Here is a 17,809-nt window from a genome sequence, read left to right on the forward strand (position 1 = left end):
GGAAAAAGAAAAAAAAATACAGCAGGTGATAGGTAAGTCTTTTCAAGAAGGACAGGTACCATAAAAAAAGTAAGTGAAGTAATAAAGAGAAGCTGAGTTCCCAGGCTGAAATTCTGCCTGTGTGCATGCAGTTGTCTCTGCTGTTAGTCCATGCTGACTCCCACCCAGCACACCTGAGGAGGCAGAGGAGGGAAAGCCTGGCTTTAACCCCTGCCTCCTTGGCTTTAAACCCTGACTCCCAGCACCTGCCAGGCTTGCTTCTCTTGCTGAGCAAAGTGAGAGGAAGCTACAGCCCAGGCAGGAGTCAGGAAAGCACAGAGCAGGCAGAATGCCAGCCTGGGGAAGCCAAGGAAAAGAGCAGGAGTGTGGCAATGCAGGAGAGTCAGCCTGCTGCCCTGCTAGGCCCAGGAATGTGGTCAGGACAGGAAGGTGACAGAGCATCCCTGCACCTCCTCAGTTGTCCTCCTGAGCATGAAATTCCACCTCCTGTTTGTCCTGCATAACTTTCCAGGAGGGCTCTGCCATGACTGCTGAGGCTCAACAGCACCTCCTGAAATGGTAAGATTAAATGTAATTTGTTAAATAGAAATAACATGCTCCAAGTAGATGGATGAGCAAGACAAGCTGTGCAGACTGCACTGCTAAGTTTGAACATATACCCATTCACACTCTCCTTTGCAAACCTTTATGCAAATAGCTTTTCAAGAATATTTAATCCTCCACCCTCCCAAATTACCACTGCTGTTCCTTCAGTCTGGAGCCCAGAGAGACCCCAAGGCACTGGGTGTCTGCCTGGCCCGAGCCAGGTGACATTCAGTGACATTTGAGCAGATGCTCATGTGCTCTGCAAGGCAGGAGGAGAAAGGAGATGTATCAGGTAACTGCAATTCCTTTCCATCATTCCTCCCTGGCAAACCCAATCCCTTCAAAAGCACCATGTCTTATCTCTGCCTTTTGAATCTCACCTGGCCTGGTTCCACTGGTATCAATTCTGATCTCTGCCACCATTCTGCTTCTGCACCAGAGTAATAAAAGAGGAGAGGATGCCAACAGCTCCTCTGTGCAGCAGAATAACTCAGTGTAACTGTGTTGGCTGGAGCAGGGAACTATAAAATCAGAGGGGAGGGGAGAAAAGGGCAGCTGAAAGGTAAGAGCACTAGGAATGATACTCTAAACATTGTCCTTTGCCATCACACCACCCCTGATAGCCAATACAAGCTGTGAAAACTACAGAGAAAATTAACCCCTGCAAGGCAAGGAAAGCTGGGGCTTCATGACTGGCACACAGAATTACACGAGTTAGAAGAGATGAGGGATCAAAGGGGACCCAGGCCTGGTGTATCACAACCAGTTACAGTTACAAACAGGAAACCAGGGTAAGGGTAATCACAGCATCTGCAACATCCTCCAGACATCTCTGTCAACATCTAGCCCCCCAGAACCTCAGGCAAAGCTCAGGGGACTTGAAGGGTTGGGATGAACAAGGACAATCCTGCTGAAAATGCAACCCACCTTTCAACACTCTTTCAAAAGACTAACAGGAATAGAATAAAATTTTTCCCTGAAGTATTTTTTCTATTTGAGCTATGCACCTCTCCACAATTAAGTCAAAATGTTCCTGTAAAACAGCTATTTTTGGTACTCCTTCTTTAAAAATGGCGTAAATAATGCACAAGAAGACTCAGCATTGTCTTAGTCAGTGAAGCCTGGAATAAAACCCAAGAGTTCCAGCTGCTGTCTGTCCTCCATAAAAGCCTTCTCTCCATAAAACATGATCATGGACACTGTTTTAACCCATGCTGACAACCTGTTTGCACACAAACACTGAGGAACAACATTCCCCCTCCCAGGAGCTCCCAAAACACTGTGCTTTGGGGGAAGGAGCTGCTGGAAGGGCAAAGGAAGCATAAGGTACATGAATTGCTCATTTTCAGTATGACTAAGGTAATACTTCATTCCAGTTGCTTGACAGTAGAGGCTGGAATATTTCACTGCAACCTTCAATTGTCCTGACTCACGCTGTCAGTAATAAAATACCCTCTTGGGAAAACAAATAAATAGACATATAAAGCCTTAATGATTTGGTTAAGCACCTAGCAGTGAAACTCCAGTGTCCATTATTTTGAAGACATTCAAAAAGGTTGCAGGTGTGATATGCTAGAGCAAGTGATGAAGGGATTTACAGCTTTGTCACTCTGACAAGGGAAAATAAAACAACCAAAAAAGAAAGTATGGAGCAGCTTTGAAAGCATTTGTCTCAAGCAACCAAAGAGTTGTCTGGAAAATGAAAGCATTTCTATTCCACTGGCACTTGTGCAGAGCAGCAGGATAATGAAGTGAGTGGGCTATAGCCCTTCCCAGAGCAATGAGATCTTGCTGGAAGCAGCATACATTAATCTCAGTGCCCAGGGAAAGGGCACTAAACAGTGCTCTGCCAGCCTCTTCCCCCCTTTCTCAGTAACCAGGATCATTTTAGAACTGACACCTGCAACAGAGACTTTTTAGTGCATAATGAATAACTCGGCAAAAAGAGAAGGTTATGAGAGAATGGGTAAAAATAAAGTGAACAAAGGAGTAAAATTACAAGATATAATGCAGCCTCAGTGAACAGGGCAGCCTGACAGCAGCACTTCCAAAGCCTCCTGGTGAGGATGTGGCTTACAGAGTCACGGAGCAGGTAATGAACTGGCCCAGAAAAGCACCTGCTCCTTGCTCCCACATCCCCTCACTGGCAGAACACTCAAACAGACACCCTGCCACCAGGGCAGGAAAAAGCCCAGGGCAACACAAAAGAGCCTGTAACCATCCCTGAATGTCCTTGCCAAAGAGGATGGGATTTCCTATGGCAGTGATAGGGGCGTTAGAAATGTGACTGACGCGGGGTGAGTCGCTGTCAGTTTGTGGGAAGGCTCATTCCCCTGCTCTGCCAGAAGGTGCCTGGTGCCCTCCCACAGGGATGGGCTCGGTGGCTCCCCCTGCTCCCAGGCAGCTCACAGACACAGACTCTATTCCATGGGACAGCCCAAGCCACAGCTCCTTCCCTCCCCTAAGGTTTTTCTTTCCCAGAGACAAATGAGCTCACTGAAACCTTCTCTGCAAACTTTGCGCAGAAATTGGGGGTGGGTTTTTATAAATATTTTTTCCTTATTTGGAAAAACATTTCATAAACCACAGTTTACAAATGCTAAACACAAACAGGTAGGGCTGGGAGGGAGCTGAAATACCACCCAGGTTACTATCGCAGGCTGCTCCAACCCCTGGCCTTGAGCACTCCCAGGGATCCAGCCACAGCTTCTCTGGGCACCCTGTGCCAGGGTCTCAGCACCCTCATAGGAAACAATTTCTCCCCTATATCATATCCAGCCCCGACCTCTGTCAGTGGGAAGCCATTCCCCTTTCTCCTGGCAGTCCAGGATCTTCAATTTAACTAGGAAAGTCCTTCAAGCAAAACCTAAGCAATCTCTAAGCTATGTAAGTGACCTCTTCAAGCTTGCTCTGCTTTATTTTTCATGCAGTAACTGAACAGGCAACACAACCCAGACCTGATGCCTCCCATTACACCGTGGAAAACCCACAGGAGAGAGCATGGTTAGTGAAAAAGACAAACCTTTCTGTTCCTGAATGGAGATTGCTATCTTTCTGTATTCCTATTATATAAAGCTTTCAACACACTTGTTTTATTGTAAATCCAGCAGCAATTAAATTTGTTCTCTAAAAATAACATGATTTTATTTTCCCTTGCAAACAGATCCAGTGCACAGCTAGAACAGATCTCCTGCCACACAAAATGTGTCTGCATGTGAGCTTCCTACTAGACCACACTCACACCATGCCAACACTTCCCACTTTCCCAGCTCCCACAAAGAGCCAGCATCAACCCTTTGCACACAAAGCAGCACAGCCAGGAGTGATGACAGAAAACAGGGGACCAGCCCCTTCCTCAGATCTGATGTCTATTTTCCCCTTACATGCTGCCACATACTCATTATTGCACAGAGAGCCAGTCATGGTCAATCCACTTCTGTTAGCACAACCAAGTAGCAAAAAGTATAATTTTTATGAAGTTCTGAGGTTCATGACAGTGGCTAAATATATCCCCTTGTTTTCTTGGTTTTCCTTCCTGTTCTGTTGGCAAAGAAAGTGTCAAATATCAGTGGGTGCTGTTTCCCTGATTTACTGACTTAGGGAGTGTTTCTAGATAACTGGGAAAGGGGGAATGTTTGGGATTGAGAAACAAGGCATCAGCAGCCTTATAAATACTTTATTTATGGTACCAGGAAAAGCAAGAATATGTCACCACTTCAGAATACAAACCTGGACATATTCTAATGTACTTATTTGGCTGCTGGCTTCCTTTGAATTCCTTATTTCTCCAAAGAGAGCTGTATCCCAGTTTTTAAGAAATACACGTGCAAAGGTAAAATCAAGAGTGGGCAAACAACAAGTACCCAGAAGGACCTGCAGTTTCTGTTTCAATATTCCCCCTCCCTAAGAGTGCTGAACACATGAAAGTGTCTTCCCAGACCAGTATTTCCAGTTTTTTCTCCGTGCTGCACAGGTGACTGAGCTCCCTGCTGATCAGCACTTCCAGAACCTGATGGATGATGATAAAACACCTTTAAAGCCCCAGCTACTGCAGGAATCTCAACACTGGCCAGTGCTTCCCACATGACCTGGCAGCCAAAGGGGCTGAAGCACAGAGAGCTCAGCAGGTGACACCTCCAAACTTCATCCAACACCACAGCATCCATTCCATCCCTAACTGCACAACTCCTGTTCACCAGGGAGCAGCAGTGTGAGGTTATTTCCTATGAGCATTCCTGTTGCTGCACACCCAGACTTTGCTTTGCCCTTAGCAGCACCAAGGAAATTGTCTGCACAAGAGAGAATGGGCCAAAAACCTTACTTTCTTTTATGAGTTACTGGGGATTTGTCAAAAATGTTCCCTAAGCAGGGGCACATCCTGATTGAGAAAGGGGCCAGGTACTAATGAAACATCCTGTGTGTGCAGCAGCAAGGGTTTTACATCTCAGTGGTGTCTGTTTCCAATGCCATACCCCATGTCTACTCCTTGTTAGCTGTAATTAGATCCAAAACCTCATTTACAAAGTCTGCATCAGGCAGAGCAGCACCTTTCCTCCCAGTGTCACTGTGGAGCTCATGAAACATGTTACACACTCCAAAGTCAAGGTGGCATTTTAGTTATTTCAACAGGATACACAAAAATAATCAAAAAATACAGATCCAAGTTGCTGTCATTTCCCTGTGGGAGGCACCAAATAACTCCACAAGGCCAGAAACATTATCCCAGTACTTCTTCCAGGACCTGAAACTCCCCCTTCATTCAGGCAGAAGGGAAGATGAGGTTACCTGCTGGTCCTCTGCAAATATTTATAAAGTCCTACACAAAGCAGGAGATGCTGCCACAGGGCCTCACAATTCTGTGTGAAGCTGTACTTAAAATCCCCTCAAAAGAGAGCAAGAAGTGTGTGCAAATTTAACAATACATATGCAGAAAAGATGTCCTGCTGCTGGTTTTCAAGGAGCTGAAGAAAAATGCAGAAATATTTTTACTGCCAGACCAACTCCCAGGACTTAGAAGACCAGTACAAATATCCTTGGGACTGGCCACAACCTTGAATTATAAACATTTTAAAACAATGTCAGAACTTCTCACCATTTCACTGCAGGTCTCTCAGCATTTCATATTTTAAAGCTCCAGTCATGGAGTCAGTGACGAAATACTCTCAGTTTTCAGTATAATTATTAAATTATCTTGTGGAGGAAAGGTGAACAACATGACCCATCTTGCACTTAAAAACTCAAACTGAAGGGCAAATAAAATTATAACCAAGCACACCTTGAAAGGCATAATTTTTGAAGTCAGACTTATGATTTTCAGTAACTTGACTGCTGTTTTTTAAATGCTGGATGAGTCCTACCACAGATGAAAAGTCCCTGGAAAAGGTGAGCATTTCTTTCAAATGAGTCCTTGGGTGCAGAAATGAAGTGTTTTGCTCCCTCTCCTCAGGCTCAGGGCCAGGAGTCAGTGCTAGACCACAGGGACCCTTCACTCTTCTCCCCTGAGGTGGCCATGGGTCCTGGGCAGAGGAAATTCAACACCAATGGACAGAGGAAAAGTCAAAACCCTCCCTGGGAGATGACAGGAATGTGTTTTAATCAAACCAATTTCAGGCACAAGGGCAAACTTATAAAAGTTAAGTTCACTGCACTAGAAAAACCAAACAAGTACATGAAGGAGAAATCCATACTGCATCCACTCATGGACTTGCTTTCTGTAGGTGTAAAAGAGACCACAGGCAACCTTGCCCCTAATAAATCACAGTTATACTAATTAGCAAAGAAGAGGAATAGCCTTGCCCTTAGTGGGTGTGACTAATAATGGTAAGTGCAATAAAAGGGGTGGGGCAGGTGGTCCAAAGAATCTTGGAGGCAGAGGGCCTGGAGAAAGAGGGTCCTGAGGAGGTACAGGAGAGCTGAGGAAGAAGGAATGATCCAGAGACACACAGAGAATGAAAGAAGGAAGAGAGGTGCTGCTGTAAGTGATCTGCTGTGAGCTCAGTCTGGGTCTGATGGAGTCAGAGTCTGCAGCTGGACCCCACAGTAGGAGCCTGCTGTAGTCACAGTCAGGATGGCTAATCTGTAAAGAAGAATAACCTGGACACTTTCTAAGCTGTTGAATGGGAGTCTGTGTCTTAGCTCATTTCTACCCCTCCTGAGAAGTCTGCTGCAACAGTTTTCCATTTTGGAACAGAAGGAGGAAGGGGGAAGGGGAAGGGGAGGAGGTGCAATATATGCAACTGCATTTTATCTTTTTCACTCTACTCCTGTGTATACAGGCAATTTTAGTAATTTTTAGTCTGTCCCAAAAGTACTGCACTCCCCTAACAGCACTGCATGGCAGCTCTGAGACAGGTCCTCTCTGTCACGCAGCTTTATCTCATTCCTTGATCAAACAGCTGCTCCAAAAGCCAGTCAGATCTGCCAATGCAGCACTTGTAAAAGAAAAATTGGAAATACACGATTACCTCATACCACTCCAGATACTTCTTCCCAACTGATGCTTGGTTGTGCTATTTGCTAGGAGAATTAACCCCACTGTACACAGATCCCAGGACTGAACACAAAACTGAAAACACACTGGAATTTTCTGCTGTTAATTTCGGCCGTGATGGTTTATAAAGTGTGACTAGTAGAGTTCAAAGGGTGTGAGTCTATAAGGCATGAAGAGAGTCAAATAAAAACATTTTACTAAGTTAGCTTGAACTTTTTCCCTTTCAGTAATGTTTCCAGCAATCTGCCATCACAGCTAGGTGGTGTTAGCACCCAAGTACATCCTTTTTAACACCCTTCCTACTGCTAAAGGAGCAGAACATGCTGCAGAGGCCCAGGAGGAGGTTCCCATGAACCAGCAGGGTGTGCTTTCACCATTGTTCCAAAGCAACTGGAATCTGCAATTACAGAACATTCCTTGTGTGTTATTAAACCTGTCTCCACAAAATCCAGAGGCAAAGTGCACGGTCAAATCCCTAAGTGGTACCACTCGCCCCCAAAGGGTTCCAGAAGGTAGGAGCTGTTCTGAAGCACACAGCTGCTGGAGTGCAGGGAGCAGAGCCACCCATGGAACCATTCATTCTGCACAAATACACTTGTCTCTGGGTGCTCTGGCTGCAAACTGAAGTTTAAAGCCCTTCCCTCCAGCCCCACGAGCTGAGCCCTTAGTGCAGGGCTCAGCAGCAGGAGGCAGACCCACAGCAGCTGCCTTCAGCTGGCACTGCTGCTCCTGCTGCTGCTCACAGGCTCCAGCAGGGCTCCAGCACTGCAGCCTGGCTGGCTGGGGCTCTCCTGCCTGTTCCTGCAGCAGTGCACTCAAGCACCAATTCCACCCTCGCGGACTGCACGCTGGCTCAGCTGAAACTAATTCACAGCATTTGTAACCATCCCTGCTCTGACATTCCCTTGCCAAACAAGACATGAGAAATGAGGAAAATCAGAATCAAAGAGCTGAATTCAAGAGCCTTGGAAGGGAAATCTTTATGTTCAGAGTCCTGTGGCCGAGTGGCTCAAATAAAGGGCTCAAATAAAGGGCTTTTCCCTTGCCAATGGTTCCAACCTGAGCACTGAACTGAGTAACAAATTCTCAGGGGAATAAAGTTCTCTCCTGAAATTCATAAGCAGCAAGGCCAAGGGCAGGATGGAACAGCTGTGCAGATCCTGCAAATCCCACAATTCTTGCTAAAGGGACACTGACAGCAGCAGCCAAGCACCTTCTGCCTACCAGCCCCAAATGGAGAGAAGAACACAACAACAAATAAAAACAGTTTTGCCTTTTGTCTGTGAATTTTGAGACTTATGTCTTGAATACATCTTTTAAATGAGCAAAGAGGTGATCCTGAGCCTAAAAAGCAAGGAAAGGGATTGGAAAAGGTCAGCACAAACAGGCTCCATACAAAACAGAACATTGTATTCAGGGTCTGTCGGCATCTGGAATTATTTGTGAGCAGCTGCTCCTGAGAAGTTCCATGTGTGGTCAAAGCACTGGAAAGGCAGAATGTGCTCAAACCCAGGGACATTTGCAGGAGGAAAAGGTTTTTGTGTGATTTGTATGTCTCCAATGTTTGTTAACACTGAAGAGTGGAGAAAAGCTGTATTACTTCTGCAAGTCATCAGTCCTGCACACAAATAAAGAAGCAATATCTCCAAGGTTCTACCACTCCAGAACTGAGGAAAAGCCTTTTTTGTCAACTGCAGAGACACCACTGGGAAACTGGGGGAAATTAATAAAAAATGAGGCATGGACTTTGCACAGAAAGGGCTGTGAGCCGGGTAGATGTCCATGGAGATCTAACAAAGATTTGGGCAGGTTACCATGAATTACGTGATGAAACTGTTATCACCTCAACAAGGCTAAAAACAATGAATAAACAAAGCCCAGGAGCATAACACAGCTTCAGAATCTATACTTAGTTGAAGTTTTGGTTCATTCTGTGCTGCTTATACATAAACACACACAGAAACTGAGAGTTCTCCTTCTTCATGTTGGATGTTTTAAAGAAAAAGCTTCCCATTCTGCACTCAGAAGCAATCAATCATGGATGCTTTAATAAGCAGGGGAAAACATAATTTAGGTGTCCAACTGCATTCCTAAATCAGACCACAAAGTGTGTAATTTTAAAGCAACAAACTTCATTAGAAACAGCAAACTTTTTTGGGGTGAAGTTGGTAAGGAAAGCAAAGGCAAGAAGGTAAGGAAATTCCAAGTGCTCCAGGAGAACACTGTGCCTGCACACCACATTAACTGGGAAAACAGGAAGGGAATTGGTAAGTCTAACATGGCTTTTTCCCCACAAGAACTCCACTTGTGATGCTGGGAGCTGTCACAGCAGTTTTTCCACAAGTGTAATTATCTCCCTATGAAACTTGCTTCCCTCTCCAGAGTCCAGCAGGGGGAAGGAGGGGGTGTTTGTCTTTTCTTTCCAATAATGAACCCCTGGCTGGCAGCCTCAGCAGCTCTGCTCTGTTTCCCAAACTCACGCTGGCTCCAAGGCTGCAGATGGAAGCTCAGCTCCTCCATCATCCCAGCAACCACATCCTAACATGTCCCATAAAGAACAACTCTGGGCTTTGCCAGAGCAGCCCCCACACACGACCAGCAGAGCTGTGACACTTTCACAGCTTCCCAGGGGGATTTGAGGATCAGATATGGAAGCGATCAGAGGCTTGTTAATCTCATTATATTGCTCCTGCAAAAAGCTATGAGCAACCATGGCAGTATTAAATAAACTAGTCTGTACATGAAAAAACTCAACACAGCTTTGGTTAACCTTTTGAATTTAAAGAATTTAATGGCTCTTTGCAACCACAAATACCAGGATTTAAGAATGATCATCCTCTGAAACTGATATCTGGTGTGTGTTGGCATTGTTCTCCCTACCGTTAACAGGGAATGGAGATCCCCAGGCCCATGAAAATCTAAATGCTTTCATATGTGCCCAAAAGTAGCTCCCCTGGTACCACACTGAGCTGGGAAAGTCCCTTTAAAGGAAGCTGTCAACACTGAGCATCAGATGAGACCCTGCAAGATGAAGACATCAGCATAGCTTCCCATTCTTGCTCTATTTTTCACAAGCCATGCCTTGTTTCTGGCTAGGCAAGTCCTCCAGCCAGCCTGCTCTCCCTCTCAGTGCTCCAAATGAGACCAATTTAACCACAGAAAAGGCTCAAATCTACTCCTACACTCTGGCTGTTCCCTGGCCTGACACCACCAAGAGTTGGTTTCACAGCAGGTTTTGTTTATGCAAAAGTATGTTAAGAGGAGTCACTGCCTTTATCCTCACAGAGAATGCCCGAGCATCCAATCCAACACCTGGTATCAAATTTGTTAGGACACATGCCCAAGGTCAAAATCCACTTTTATTTCACCTGTACCAAGGAGTTTGCTGGGTGCTTGACTCCATTCAGAGTTCTAATAAAGGAAAACAAGAAAATCTGGTCCTGGTCCCTCTTCCCATCACTCCAAATTATGAGATTTGCTCAGAAACCATGAAAAAAAAAATGTACCAAGGAGTTAAGTGCTCTTTTTATTTACCTTTTGAGTCTCAATTGCATGGACTTTGGGTAGTCTAAAGCTTCCTTCTAGCACATCTGTTCTAGAACACAAACAGATTTTCACAAAGTCTCTGTACAATTATGCACTTAAAACAGTTGGATATTTTATGTAAATAATTTTTTAAAAGCACGGCATGCACTGGTCTGGTACATTTACTCCCAAAACAGAAGCCAGCACAGTGACACTGCAAAGAGATACAATGCACATTTACAAATGACATTTATCTCATGCAGCAAGCAAAGCTATTCCACTGAAGTATCAGTAAGAGCAAATGCACAGACAACAGACTGAAAAGGCTTGGAAATATTGTATTTATTATTTCTGAAAAAGGTTTGTGTGATATCTTGTTATGTTTCACTTTTAAAAGGACAAAGCCTTCTGAAACACACAAACGAAAAAAAAAAAAAAAGGTGGCCAGAGAATCAAGCCTGTTTGCACAGTTAAAATACTCCTTAAGGGCTGAAATCTCATCTGCCACATTCCAGTCCTGAACAAGGTTTGGAGCACTAATTTATAAACCCTGGGGGAAAAAAAATGTTGAGAAATCCTTGACTATTCAATAGCCCCGTGAATAGGAAAATCTCAGTATAATGCACAATGAGAGGGAGAAACCCCAGCCCACTGGTTCATTAGTGTCACACTCAGAACAGGGAGATGCACGTGGTGATCCAGACCTGGTGGAGAGTCCCAGGCACAGAACTGCCCCTTCCAAGGGTGATGAAATCCCACCAGGGCTGCACACTGCACTGAACCCACCTGCCAGGAGAAAGCAGCCACCACCACTGCCTGTGTATCAGCTCTGTATCCAGGAAAACATCATCTCTTACTGCAGAACAGCCACAAGATCCCCCAGCTGAAACTGCCCCCAGCTTGAAATGTCTGAGCAAGAAACAAAGAACTGAGTTAAACTCTTGTCATTGCTAATGAACAACGGCTTTAACATTATGGGAAGTATCCAGTTAGAAGTCCTCCCCCAAACTGGATTAACTGGAGAATTTAGACCTTCGAGGAGCCTCAGACTGAACCTAGAGTAAGTGTGTAAGCCAAGGAGCAGCAATGCTGTGTCACCTCTGGAAGCTTCAGGAGTTTAGTCAGGCGTGGGAGCTGCTGACGGGAGAGGCAAGGCCCAACCCTTTAAAATGCAATAATCTGACACAGATGATCCAACACAGCCACTGCAACCAAGGGTGGCCTCTGCCACCACAAAGGACCGTACTGAGGGAAACTGGAACAGTTTTAGCAAGTACTGCACTTTTACTGCTGTTTTACCCAGAGGAGGAAGCAAACTAGATCAGATGTGGATTGCATAAGGAAAGGCAGCTGATGGAAAAGCAGGTGTACGTCACCTCCAAGGTGTCTCCAGAGGTGTTGGGATAACTAATTCCACAGTCACACTTTCAGAAGGAGTGAACATGGGGTGTAAGAGAAGCTGGAATACAAATGGCACTTTAAAGCAAGGTACCAAGTTCAAATTCCTGCCCTCCTTCTCCTGTCATCCCCACTCTAAATCACACATGATCTTCCCATCAGCCAAAGGAGCAGCTGGGAGTGTGAAATGAACCCAGGTGCTGAAGGTTATACTTCAGCTTCTTTCTGAATGCCCAATTCAGATGTGTTTGCAAGCTCTAGAAACAGTACACACAACCTCCTTCAACAAACAGACAAGAGCCAGCAGCTGAGTGGATGCACCACCCCAACCTAGGGAGCTGGATGGAATTCTAGAAACACCCACTGTTTCTCAGCCCCTGCCACTGCATCCTGTCACTCTTCCCAATATTCAAAAAAACACACAAAAGGTGTACATCTGCCTTTTTTTTTCCTTTTACATGAAAAGATACTGGAGCCTACACTGCTCTAACTCAACAGCTAACAAGCTGTTTGCTTTGGTCTTTATCCTCAGGACTGGAAAGCTCAGATCCTATCCCAGTTTTCCTGCTTTCTGTCCCTCACACACCATTTCAAATTCACCTTCTTTCACCTTATTTCTCCTTTTCACCAGGGATTGAGTGGTTTTTTTTTTTTTTTTACTCTTTTCTTCAGACTGGTAACTGAATGGAAGCTGGGAATAACACTCCTATTTTTCAACATACGTGGAAACTAAGAGATTTAATTCCCTTTAATGACAACTATCAGGAGCAGAATATCAAAAGATTAAACTGCAGTCCCTGAGACCAGAGCATGAAGTTTTCATAAAGTATCAAATAATAAGGGGAAACACGATTCAATGCAAAGAAAGATTAAACAAAAAAAACCTCAACAAAGCGGGATTAAATTATTATTTCTGTATTTTTTATATAAATACTGAGGATATGTCACACAGGACATTGTTCCACTGGTTGTTGCAAAAAAACCCCGGGGAGCCAAGGACATGCTCACTAACGGTCCGATAAAATAGTCCCCTCCTTGCATAAGACAAAATGCAGGTTTTTTTCCACAGAAAGCATGGCAGGGAGCCAGAGCCCGGGATAGCTGTGTGCTGGAGGTGGAGGGCACACAGGGCAGGAGCAGAGGCAGCTCAGCCTGAGCAGGACACACCGTGACACGCCGGGCTGCCCGTGCCCCGTGCCCACGGCTCGGGCGGTGATCCCATCCGTGCCGGGAGCACGGGCGGCTCTACCCCTTCCTCCCGCCCCTGCCCCTGCCCGTGCCCCGTGCCCACGGCTCGGGAGGTGATCCCATCCGTGCCGGGAGCACGGGCGGCTCTGCCCCTTCCTCCCGCCCCTGCCCGTGCCCACGGCTCGGGAGATGATCCCATCCGTGCCGGGAGCACGGGCGGCTCTGCCCATTCCTCCCACCCCTGCCCCTGCCCGTGCCCCGTGCCCACGGCTCGGGCGGTGATCCCATCCGTGCCGGGAGCACGGGCGGCTCTGCCCCTTCTGCCGCCCCTGCCCCTGCCCGTGCCCCGTGCCCACGGCTCGGGAGGTGATCCCATCCGTGCCGGGAGCACGGGCGGCTCTGCCCCTTCCTCCCACCCCTGCCCGGCCCTGCTCAGCTCGGCTGCTTCCCTCCGGCCCCGGCCCCGAGCCGCTCTGATGGGAGGGAAAGGACTCTGCAGCCCTCCAATGTGACACTCGGAAAAGGACATTTTTCCTCAACATTCACCTTGATATCAATAAGCAGCAAACTCCCTGCATTCCAAGCATCCATCAGGAGCACTGGAATGAGAACAGAAAGTTAAAAATACTCCTATAATCCTGTTAAATGCAAGCTTTGCTTCTAAAGAATCCCAATTTTACCTTTGTGCAGAAAGGCAGGACAAGAGCAAGAGATCTGCCTTCAGAGGGCCAACCATAATAAGCTCATCCTGAGTTCTCTCATACTCTGGACTCTCTGCACAAGTTACAAAAAAAAGGGGATGTCACTACCAGAACTAAAATCTATTTAATCTGCAGACTTCATGGATGACAAGATCCATTCAGAGGAAAACTGCATAGATTTTATCAAACCACTGCTAAATTTTGACTGTCTTCAGCCAGAAACCTCATACTGCACATACTGACATTGCCAGCTTCTCACAAATATCAGAGCTCTCATTCCCAAGGGAATTCACACCAAACAAATCCTGTAGTTCCAATTTACAAAATCCCCTCTGGCAAGCATGTGGCTCTATCCTTGGGTAACAACACATTGCCAATATATTGCATTTTGTGCTTTTTCCATGACAAAGGAAGCTGGAGAGTGTAAAGCCTTCAGCATTAGCACACTAGACACAGTTAATTTTTAAGTACAGTTTTGTTACCACGTAAGTGGAACCAAAATTTTTCAACTACCTTTCTCACAGTGCCCAAGTCAAACAATGAGCAGATATCCAGCAGCAGCTTTCCTAAGGATAAATACTTCAAGGAAGAAAGAAAACACAGGCAAATTCAAATAAATGTTGCAGTACTGATATGAGCTACTCTCCTTCGGTTTCTGGCAGTGTAAGTGAAGTAGGAGGAGTCAGCATAAATTACCAAGACTTTGTTGATAATTTGTTATAACAGTGAAATAAGAACCTGCGTCTCCAGCTTCTGGCACCTTGGTTCATAAATAACTCCTGGTGTGGTAAAACCGCCTTGATCTGTAACCAGGGTAGGTGGTAACAGCAAATTTTAAGTGATACTGGGTCCACAGCTCCCTCCTTTTTTCCTCACCAATAAATATTTATTCACTCTCGGCCCTGAAGTAGAAAATCCCAATTGAACTGCAGCAACACCAGGTATACTTTCTATCGAGCACAGCACAAACCAGAGCCCAGAATGAAGGAGATGATTTGTCCTGAAGATAATCAACACTGCCTCATTCCACAAGAATTTTAACAACACACATATGATAACCTGACCCTCCAGAACTATCACTCCTAAACCCATATCCCATCAACAGCTCTTAGTAATCCAGTAGAAAGGAAAAAAAAAAAATATGATCAGCATAGAGCCCTTGTGACTATTGCTGCTTTCACACAAAGTACACACTGTGTGCTCCTCTCTGCTATGCACAGGATATAGTACATTTTTTAATAGAACAAATGCATTTTCTCTCATGCTGATAGCCGTATTCTACACACTTTACCCGCAAATGCCTCAAGGACTGCTGTCACAAAAAGGACTGGATGGAAAATAAGAATTTGTCTGCTTTCTCCATGCTGGTGGAAGCTACACAGCATAATCTAGTCTGAAGCAGGCAATAAACCTTTCTCCATTCAAACGCTCAACCGCTTAAGACACACGGCTATTTACATAGGTTGAAAAATACAGCGAATATGAAAATGAACTTGCATTTGCTGGGTGGAAACGCCACGCTTGCCTTCCTCAATCCCGCTCTACATTTTTATTAGGCATCGCCGGCTCTGACCAAGTGTGAAACAATTACATCCCCCGGAGATCCGGTCTCAGCACGCCATTGACGAGGGTTAAAAGAAAGGGGGGAAGGGAGGCTCGTCCCGGAGGAGCGTCCTGAGGGTAGGGCTGGCACTGACCTGTGCGATCCATCGAGGCCGCTCCCGGCTCCGGCGGTGCCCGCGGGCAGCGCGGTCGGGCGGCTGCCGGGAAAGGCGGCGGCGGCGCCGGTCCCTCCCTCCATGTTGCGTGTACGGCACAGAGCTCAGAGCACAGAGCTCAGAGCAGAGGGCAGAGCGCGCACAGCAGCACGGAGCCGGCAGCGGGACGGAGCTGCCGCGGGAAGGGAAGGGCAGCGGCTGGGGCAGGGGCCACTCCCGCGCCAGCCCCGCCGCGATGCTCCGCAGATGCAGGTTTAACCTCCCCAGAAGGGGGTTTTCAGAAAGGAAAAGCACAAGGCAGCTCGCGGGTCTGGGCTCCCATCCTACCCTCCCTCAGCAGCACCGATTCATGTTTTCCTGAGGCTGCTACAGGGCATTTCAGCTGTAACCCTTTACCGGCTGCATCTCTTGTCCTGAGCACCTCCACCCCCGTCCCTCGGATCCATGCTGGGATGTTTTCACCTGCTCTGCATGATCCGACCCCTAAAGAACACTTAAACAAGTGACCAATAAGGACCATACGAGCAGGAGTTACTCCCAGTTCTGCCAGCTGGTTAACCTTGGAGATACCACGTTAATGTGTTTGCTGTTCTGCTTCCTCCTTTTGGAAAACAGGGCAATATTTACTGTGTTCCCAGAGGAGACTTGAAAGCCTTAATTTATTTCTGTTTATGCAGCCAGTTTGAAAAAGAGCTATGTAAAAACTGCTATTGCAATTTCTAGTTCATACACCAAACCAGAAATGAGAAATAATTATTGCAACCCAACTTTCAGATCCCACTAAAAGGCTGAAATCCTTCATCAGACCACCAGTGCAGCAGTGAGGATGATGAGCTCTCCATCCCAGGTAGCGAGGTCTAGAAAATCAGAGGAAAGCCTGGATGATGGATAATCCTCAGTCCTGGCTTGGCAATCAGCTTGTGTGACCTTCATCAAGTCATTTTAATCTTTCAGTATCAGTACAGAATGCAGAGCTCTGCATTCTCACTTCTGTGAAATGGCCCAAGACTCTGTTGTTTTCACTGCTACTGCTGCCTCAAGCTCAAAGATACCAGCTAGAATTTGTAGCAATACTGGATTTTGTCCAGCCGCAGCCCACAGAAACTCCATGTGGAATCTAAAGGTTTTGCACATAGCTTTCTTCAACTCAGCAGGATGATGCTGAGGGTTATCAGTGTGGATGAAGATTTTGGGGAGGTGAAATTCTGTATGCTTTTTAGACTCAGCAAGACAAAAGTTCAGAAAGACAAAAAGATTTCCAAAACACACTTTTTGTTTAAAATTCAACAGAAGACGCTGCACAACCCCAAATTATACAGAGCAGTCCTATGACTGTTCTTTTTCAGTCTGTAATGGTTGGATCAGTGCTGCTTACAAAATGCTGTATAACTGAGTGACAATAACCTGTTCATCAGCCCAGATGCCTAAGGACACAGCCAGGCCAAGCATGAGCTCAGCACTTACAGGAGACAGGGAAGATTCCAGCTTGGCAAAGCTGAGCAAAGTCAAACAGGTTATACCTGTTCTGTGCCTAGAAAGCTTAATGATCCTTCCCAAATCCCTCTTTCCCAATGCTAATTTTTCTTTGTTTCACCAAAACAGACATGCAAGAATGGGACAACCTAAAGATAGAAGAACTTAATAGGAAACAACATGTCCATTTAGGAAAAAAAGCTGTTCTCATTTTACATCCCTGGCTGCTGAGCTGCAGGAGCTGTTTAAACACACATCCTGCCCCTGGACCTCCCCTGCAGCTCCCAGTGACAGAGACCAAGGAGTACTGGCTGGATTCATCCCAGGGATTGTAAACCTCAACTGGGCTTGACCTCTCTGACTTGCATAGGGAAGTTAGCTCAAATTCCAAGACAGGAGAAAGAAGCACATTGAGAAGGGAAGGATTTGCATGAAGTGATGGGGAGAGAGCCAGGGCAGAGGTCCCCAGTGATTCAAGACCCAAAGCACCAACAGAATGAGAACACAAGATGAGATACCCTGAGGGAATTCTCTACCCAGGCATACTGAGTACATAAAATACTGCACCCTAATGTGACCAGAGATAGAAGATAAACCTCTGCTTAAAGAGGTGAACCTAAACCCAGTTCCATAGTTCCTGGTGAACAGTGTTCAATCCAAGCTGAATGAAACCAAAGCAAAACCAAAGCTGTCACTTCAGAAAGTGATAAAGCATAAAAGCACAACAGACA

At 46.0% G+C, this 17,809-nt stretch overlaps 1 protein-coding gene across 3 annotated transcripts in view; it reads right to left on the reverse strand.

Moving 5' to 3' along the window:
- ARHGAP32 (Rho GTPase activating protein 32) overlaps window positions 1–17,809 on the reverse strand; it is a 236,236-nt gene that overhangs the window by 159,957 nt on the left and 58,470 nt on the right. Inside the window, exon 1 of one of the 3 annotated variants that reach the window (XM_079326641.1) lies at window positions 15,385–15,484. The exons of the other annotated variants lie outside the window; for them this stretch is intronic. The gene's annotated coding sequence lies outside the window, so the exon portion shown is untranslated. Of the gene's footprint in view, window positions 1–15,384; window positions 15,485–17,809 lie in introns of those variants that run through there. 3 annotated transcript variants of the gene reach the window in all.

The sequence above is a fragment of the Erithacus rubecula genome (genome assembly GCF_903797595.1).
Source record: "Erithacus rubecula genome assembly, chromosome: 25".
NCBI lineage: Eukaryota > Metazoa > Chordata > Aves > Passeriformes > Muscicapidae > Erithacus > Erithacus rubecula.